The sequence below is a fragment of the Melozone crissalis genome, unplaced genomic scaffold, assembly GCF_028551555.1.
Source record: "Melozone crissalis strain CALT ecotype California unplaced genomic scaffold, PUWL_Pcris_2 ptg000007l_1, whole genome shotgun sequence".
NCBI classification, from domain to species: Eukaryota; Metazoa; Chordata; class Aves; order Passeriformes; family Passerellidae; genus Melozone; species Melozone crissalis.
Window position 1 is genome coordinate 11,888,883 of NW_026535785.1, and position 8,502 is coordinate 11,897,384.

The window sequence follows — 8,502 nt, forward strand, 5'->3', positions numbered from 1 at the left end:
TTGTGGTTATTTCCAGACTTGGTTGCTACAGATATTTCTTGAGTTTCCTGGTGCACTATTTTATCTCAAATCCTTTCTGCTGAGTATTCTAAGAATGATTTACCAAAATAGTGGATGAAGGTTCATATAGAATGTATTCCAAGTATTTGTCTGCTATATTATGCACCTCTTTCAACCTGATTTTGTTTTGTTGTTATGGAAACCCCTTCTAGTGAAAGCTGTTTGACTCAGGAAAGCATTAGCCAACCAACAAAGTTTGGAGTTTCAAGTAATTATCACTATTTTTGTTTCAATATTTTTGAACATCTTTCTCACTTACCAAAACCACAGATGGCACAGACCTTTCTCATCACTAAGGATAATTTGTATCACACCAGCACTAAAAAGAGGCCTGCAAAAAGTGTAGATGCAGGTAGAAGCCCTTTAATATCCTTTCACACCATTGGAGTAGCAGACAGGAATCATTAGCTTGTGTCCTTATCCTTTCTATGTCTTTGCTGGGGAGTGTGGGACTAGGATTGGTGTGGGTTGGGAACAGGCAATTCCTCCTCTCCTGTTCCTGAGCTGCTGAAGAACAGCCACATCAACACACTCAGCACAAGAGCATTTCTTCACATTTATCTTAGGTTAGCACTTTCCTTTATTTAACTGTCTCTGATCTGACTATATCTGATCATTCCTTCATCTCATTTTCACTTAACCTTTTGCCCTCTACACAGACTAAGCATCCTATCAGATATCTCCCAAGGGACCTTCTTTTCTCCCCACTCCCCCTTTCTCCACTCTTTCTCCAATTTAGGTGCTTTATGCCACTCTTGCTAATTTACCTGATTACATGGAAGGAGCTGTAGATCTTTTTATAATTGCTGTTTTACTTAAAACATTGATTCTTCAGCTCACGTCTGTTTTCAGGTCATCACACCTCACTGGAGGTTTCCCTGGCTTAATGAGCAATTCTGAAACCATAGGAAGTACCAGAAGATGAGGGTCAGTGTACATTCTGATGTTTGAAAGCCACTCCATAGCACCCACAGGAAGATTCTTGGCACCTGCCTAGTTAAACTGACTGTCCAATGTTATCTCTCCAGGCAAGTAAGATTCTGGCAATCACTGTAGTCCTATTTCACTCCTTCTCAGTCTTTTTGACATCAACACATTAATTCTCCCAAGCTCCATTGGCAGCTGTAAGAAGTTCTCTCTTTTTTTTAATATTATTGATAATATTGAATATTTCTTTTAACCTTTTACTGCCATTCCTGGGCTAGGTGATAGCTTTTGTGTTTGGATGTTAAGCTCCAGGATGCAATAGCACATCTTCCAATCTCTTACTCATTATGAAGCTCATTTGTAAAATGCTGCTGCCTAATTTATGGCTGCCTGTGAAGCCCTACCTACCACTGGCCATCCAACATTCGCACTGTCAAAGGTCACATAAAGAAAATCATTGCTTCATACAGAAAATCTTTCCAGTTTAACTCAAGGAATGGCAGTCCTTGCACAAAATTTGTCTATATGGTTTCATATGATGCACTGGAAAGGGTGCAAATAAATCAAGTTCTCTGGTTCAATGCAGGAAATGGCCCAACTGAAATGTAGTGGCAAAAAATGTCATAATTTTCTTCGCTTCCAATTTCTTGGGGGGAAAAAATAGAAAGGTTGTCTGAGAAGACACAAATATGTAAAAACAAAAAGACCTCCCAGGATGACTTGAAATATGTTCAAATTACACATCTACTCCCTGCTCCCTAGAACCCGGTAAATATTTCTTTGGCCCTACAAAGTATTTTAGTCTGAACCCAGGAAACCTCAACTTGACCTTGAAAATAAGATTCCTCAGTATTCAAAGTAAATGTCTCAGCCACATTACTGGAGGAGTTGCACTTTTCCGATTGAACATATAAAACTTGTCTCTTTTGGCTGGTGGGGTAGATTATACTGTGGGGAACTGCTTGTTTTCCCAATTAGCTGACCACAGGCACTTTCAAACTCTCTTTCTCAACTTCTACACCTCAGTACAGTGCTGGTGGCAAGGTTAAAATATCTGGTTTGTGCCAGTAGGGGCAGGGTTAAGCCAGAGAAGAGCAGTAGAGCCAAACTCAGTGGAGATACACTGACCTACCTTGCTGAGTGAGCAGCCAGAGCATCTCTCTACAGGGATTTTGTTTTGTCTTCTTCTCAGATTGTAGTGGATGGTTTAACAGCATTTGATGCTGTAGCATCTTTCCAGCATACCTTGAATCCCATTTGAGATTTCAGATTGAATATGTCTGGATTTGATCAGTTTTATCAGTTTATTTTCCTCTGATGTTTTTCTCCTCTGCCAGCTGCATTAACTCTTCTTTCACCCAAGACTCACTCTATGGTGAGTGTAATGAAAATATTCTTTTAAAACACTTTGACATCATCTTCTGACATCTGCCTCATATTCAGGTATAAATTTCCCAGGTCTGGTTATCAGTTTTCTGTAGAAAAGTAAGAGCATGTGTTCCACATGGAGTGTAAAAGGACAAGAAAGGTCTCAAATTCCTCTTCTGATGGCCAGTCAATATCTATCAAGTGATGTTGAAGGATCTCTGTGACCACAGCCTTCCTTGAATGTCATGGCTCAGACATAACTGCCTTTTGTCCAACAATCTGTTTAAAACAGAACAAAATAATAAAGATGGACACTTTGATTAGCATGTACCATATTAATTGAATTAAACCTGGCTTTAATTCTAACAAAAACCCAAATGCAGTATTGGGGGTTGTATAAAATAAGGTGATGCTTTTTCAAAATGAGCCTTTCCATTTTTGCTTCAGCTTGAGTTTCTCACTTGAGGCCAAGCAGTGCTGAAATGCTGTCAGTCAGTGTTTCAGTGTTTCACAGAGGCTCCTGGTTCAGGGCACCAGTGCAAGCTCCCAGCTGCCCAGGCTGTCGCCCTTGCACTCTCCCCAGGTCCTGCTGACTCCTGGGGGTGCTCAGGGTTTCATTAGGTTGCAAGTTGTAGCCACGTGGTGCAGGTTTAAGGGCTCTGTGTAACTCAGGTAATATCCACACATCTGAGAAGGACAGTGCTGTTATCCAAACAGAATGAACCTTTGAACTTTGTTAGGCTTTTAATATGACATTAAGCCTCAGATTTATAAAACCAAACCAGAACAAAACAAAAGTGTGCTTGCTTTCATTCTGTGCTCTGATTTTACACTGGATTGTCAGCAAAGCAGACCTTTTACCTATAAACAGATGGCACACAATTCTGTGGGATTTTCCCACATTTGATGAACACACATCAAGTCCATTTACATGAGCATGGAAAATATTAAAATGACTACCAGGTCTGTATAGTGTAACACACCTGGAGCACATTGCTGCCAGCAAGCTTCTGAGGTGGGGATATTCTGGCACACAGTCATGGTTCTGGAGACTGGGCCATTTTTGACTCAGGTTATTGCATCTTTTGACACCTAAAGACATGTTCACCTCTGACCCAGAAACATCTGCAAAGTCCAACTATAAAAACGGGAATGGAAATGTAGCCTTTTTTCCCCCTTACTGTTATTTTTATTTTCTATTGAAAAAGGTTTTTAAAGGTCTATGAAATGTAAAATTGCTTTTTTTGCCATAGTTGCAAAACTCATTTCATTTTTTTATCTGAGATGCACTTGTAGCAAATTTCCAGATTTGGAAAACTCATGCAATAACCCACTCTGAGGCCCAGAGTGTGAGCAGAGCCTGGGCAGCATCTCTGAGGCAAACAGGGGGGGCTGTGACAGTGAGCAGCCTTGTCCCCAATCCCAATTTTTACCCCCTCTTTTCCCCAAGATTTTATATTCCTTTCAAAGTTATTGTATATTCTGGCTTTGCTTCCTAAAGTAGCTCTGGCTGATTTAAATCACCACTTTTGCTCCTTTCTGTTCAGGCAAAATTGATAATCAGCTGGGTCATTACTGCTGTTCTTCTGACATGGCCCAGATCAGAGCACCAGCCCTCCTGGTGACTGCACCAGGGGCTGCAGGTTCTTAAACTGCAAATTAGCACCAACTGGAGTCTCCCTTTCGCCTCTCTTGTTCCCCTGCAATTTCTATACACAGATTTTATTTCTTTTTTACTTAATTTTGTTTAGTAATTTTTGGCCCTAAAAATTGAGCGGGGACCTTTCTGTGTGTCAGTCTTCCCTCCTGTAGAATGAATTGTGTGGTTTGTAGGAAAATGGGCCTATCTTTGAATGAATAGCACTATGAAAATTCCCAGAATTATTGTAGTTAATTTTTTGCTTCATTTAACAGGAGAGGTAGAATATAGGCAGAGTAACATCCTATGTTGATGGATAAATTATTGCTGTGTTTGATTTTGCCAAAATTAACACATTTCCTATTGGAAAACAACAGCAATGGGAAAAAAAAAGGCTCAACCAAGCAAAAAAAAACTTCAGAAAAGTTTCTCTTTTCTGAGTATAGGCATTTTATGTTAGAGCCTTAGAGCTGATTCTGTCTCTCCCAAGTTATAAACCCTTATGGATGCACCATAAAGATGTCCACCTAATGCAGAGAAAAGCAGATTAATTGATCACAGTAATATATTCTTATCCACTGAATAAGAGCATTCCACATATTGTTTCTTGTTTTGTTTCTGGCTTGTAAATCTTCATTGTAGGATACAAATGAAAATGACCCAAATATGTATTATTTATGAATAAGACTCTCAGATATTATGCTTTAGATTGATTGTGTTAGACAGGATATAACAGAAGCACAATAAGTCAATGAAAAATAAAAAGCAGAAAAAATGTTTCATGCTAAAAATGTAGTTCTAGTGACACCTCTTATATAAAGGACATTTCCAACACATTGACATTTATATTTATCATGGCTGTGCGTGTGATTTACAGTTGTCTAAGGTACTGAATATCAGGAATATCCATGCACATACACACCCCTTTGAATGATGGCAAGACACAGACTGCTGCATTGCCCCTTATACAGCAGGCTTTTCCTCCCCTTTTTATTTTTCTTCTCTAGCTTCAGGGACGCAGAGGAAGCAGTAGATCAATAGGGTGTCTTGACTGAAGTTGCCTGCAGCACTTCCATTTCTCAGACTGGACACTGATGCTAACTATCAATAGCAATAAGAGGCTGTCTCAGACAGAATTAAGGCTCCTTCTTCTGCATGGCTGTCTGGTGCTCACTGATAAACATCTTGTGCACAGGATTGCAACAAATAAACCATTTCAAGTGTGCAAACTAGCCACTGTCATTCTTCCTATTGATACTTGCTGTGGGCTGAAGGGACTGCTACTTATTTTCATACAGTTGATAACATGTTAGATAAGGCTACACATGGATAATAGCACAAAGGCATAATGCTATAAAGTGTAGAAAAATCATTGAGGAAATTCTCTCTGCTCCTGTAGAAATCCTGAGACAACAAAAGACAAAAATATTGACTTATGTTGAAACTACTTAAGAGAAGCTACAGCTAAATTTAACTATTTATTAACCTCTGATTTTTAGGTGATGTTAAAGATATCCTGCCAAGCTATTTTATTCAGATATTTTTGACTTATCAGTCCTGTATTTGCTATTCCATTCAGGAAATAAAAGTCACCAGGGGATGGATGCAGGTATGATATAGATGGGGAGGTGTTGGGCAGCATCATTCACTTGTCATTTGGCCTGAGCTATACACCACACTAGCAGCTGCTAATTTTGGAATAACTGAGCCACTTTATCCTCCCTCCCTGCAAACAATCAATTTCTCAGCTGATCTATATCTCTGTAGTGCATTCCTGGTTTTCAGCCTGAATAAGGATGAAGAATCAGGTTCATACCCACCCACATGAAATCACCATTAAAATACCATGGCTGAGATCTTCTTGGTGGTAAGTCCTGAAAACCCTGCCTAAGTCAGATATCCAATGGAGTTATGCCAATTTGCCAATGAAGAGCTCATATGCTAATTGGGGTTTATTTTTATTTTAATTTTGTTTTAAACTGACTAGGGCAGGGGAAATGGTTCAGATCCTCTGCTGTAAAATCAACAGAGCCTTATTTCATATCCCCCCTCTGTGGAGCTCTAACCATTTACAGGAGCAAACAATTTGGCTCTGAGACATCTCCAGCTTTATATGGTGTGGGCTTTTCAGATCAGGAGGTTTGTTTTCAGACGGAAATTTCAGTGATATGTTTTGAGTTTCAGACCATCTCAAATTGTATCACGTAACATTGTCTTTTTTCTTAACAATGTTTTATATTAAATTTAGCAAAGGCTAATGTATTTTATAGGATGAGATTATTCTAAAGATAGTTCTGTTGTTCCTAAATGCTTAAATTAGGATGGTTGATGAGAAAATAAATCAAAGCTTCCAAGATTTTAGGGGTTCCAGTTATGAGTAGCCCTCCTAAAAATATTTGCATATGAAGATTCCTGAATGTGTTAATGAACACATGTATTCATTCAAAAGTGAAATAAAATGTTAGCTGGAATTTAATTTGGGAGAAGAAAGAACCAAAAAGAACATACTACAACTCATAGAATAATCCCTTACTGATATAGATATTTTCACTCTTTTTTTTTCCCTGTACCATGTGCTGCAGTCAGACTTGCCTACCACACAAGAGCAGTTTGGGGGTGGAATAGTTAATGTCTGTCGACTGCTCAGAATCACTGCTGTTATTAATTGTCCTCCAGTATAGAACATGTACATTTTGCATTAATACCCTGACTAGCGAGACAGAGCATGCAGTTTCTAGCTAGGGAAGCTGAATTTCAGAAATAGCTTGGCTCTTCACTTTGATTACTTTCTGGCTGGAGAGTTGGAGTCAAGCTAATTCATTTTGTAAACATTGCTGGTCATTCATGTACAGTGCATGGCATGAATCAGGGCCGGACACTCAGGCGGGTGCAAGTTCAAAAGTCCAGATGGAAATTCCTGTTCCACTGCACACGGAACAATCCATGCACGAAGCAAGAAGGAGCATACATGTACCCAGTCAAAATTTCCAGCCCTCAAAAAGGGAAGGTTTCCTTAAGAAAGGTGAAAAGACAAGGGCCCTCACTATTTGCTGATGAGCAATCCACCCCTTGCACCCTAACAGTCAGCTTTCAACAAATATTTATACAGCTCAGGGATACAGCTATAGCTGCAACATTTCAGCACGAATATCAGGCCACAACCTCAGCTCGTCTGGGTTGGCCTCAGTGGCATTGCAGTGATTTACAATAGCTGAGCTTCTCCCTCCTTTCATTTTTTTCCTCGGTGCGTCTGACCAAGTACGCCCTACATGCTTCTTTCTCTTTCAGAGGAAGAGTGTATTCATTTTAAAGTAAAGAACCATTTTAAACCAAGCTCTTCATCATACTGAGGTTTCTCCCAAATTTTAAGGGGCCCTCAGCAAAAAAGATCTGTTAAAAGGTGACTGTGAGTTTTCTGTAGCACAGCAGCACTCAGTTGAGTTGGGGGTGGTAAGGCAGAAAGCCATTCAAAAAAATTCATTCTTTTGTCAAAAAAAAATTACAGATACATACATTTATATATGCACACACACAAACATAAAATCTGGTTTTACTGCTCCCACTGAAGATCTCCATTCTGTGTCTAGGTTTAACAGCAGTTACACAGAGATGTAAGTACACAGTTGTGTACTATAATATTTGTTTCTTAATGTCAGAATTCTTCAAAAATATATGAAGTCTTACTTTTTCCCCAGTTTTTCAAAACAGAAAACATTAGTAAAGCAGTATTTTTTTCCAGTGTTACTTGAAGCTGGAGACAGAGAAATGGATTATATTACATATTTTCTACACAGGTTGAGGGATTAATTTAAATGATTCCCCTAAATCAAAATAACTAGACTTTTTGGCAGCCTTTGAAGTTTAATGAATGTTTATTCTTGCCATCGAGTGTAGGTTTTGGGACACCCTGTAGGACCTCTTAAACAAGATATCTAAAGCTATTTATATAAAATAAGCAAGCCAAAGATGTTTTTATTAACATTATGAAGAAAATGCAAGAATTCAAAAGTAGTGGATATTTGGTTTAAAAATTTTGAGTTAAAGATAGTTAACTGTGCTGTCAATGTCTACAGCTTAGGGTTTAAACATTAACTACAATTCTGATGATTTCAAAAGTAGGCATGATATAGAACAGGTCTGTTCTGTAGTTGTGTGCTCTCCTAAGTCTGGTTTCCACTCTTTTAGGGACACAGAAAAGCTGCTGTTCTCTTATCTTTCACAATACATTTGGCATTCCTTTCAAATGTCTCTTATCAAAGTTGACAACAAGTACCTATTACTTACAGGCATTTCAATGTGGGTTTTCTGTAGAAGAAAATTAAATCAGGTCATGAGATGTAATAAACCAGACACAGGATTTCCAAATACATTCTATTTCTTTTATGGTTAATACTTTTTGAAGTGCACTACTGAAAAGCTGCATAAATGTAAAACCTGGTTTGCCTCTGATGACTGTGATTGATTAAAACAGTCGGTAATGTTCTTGGAGATATTTAGCTTCTGATAAC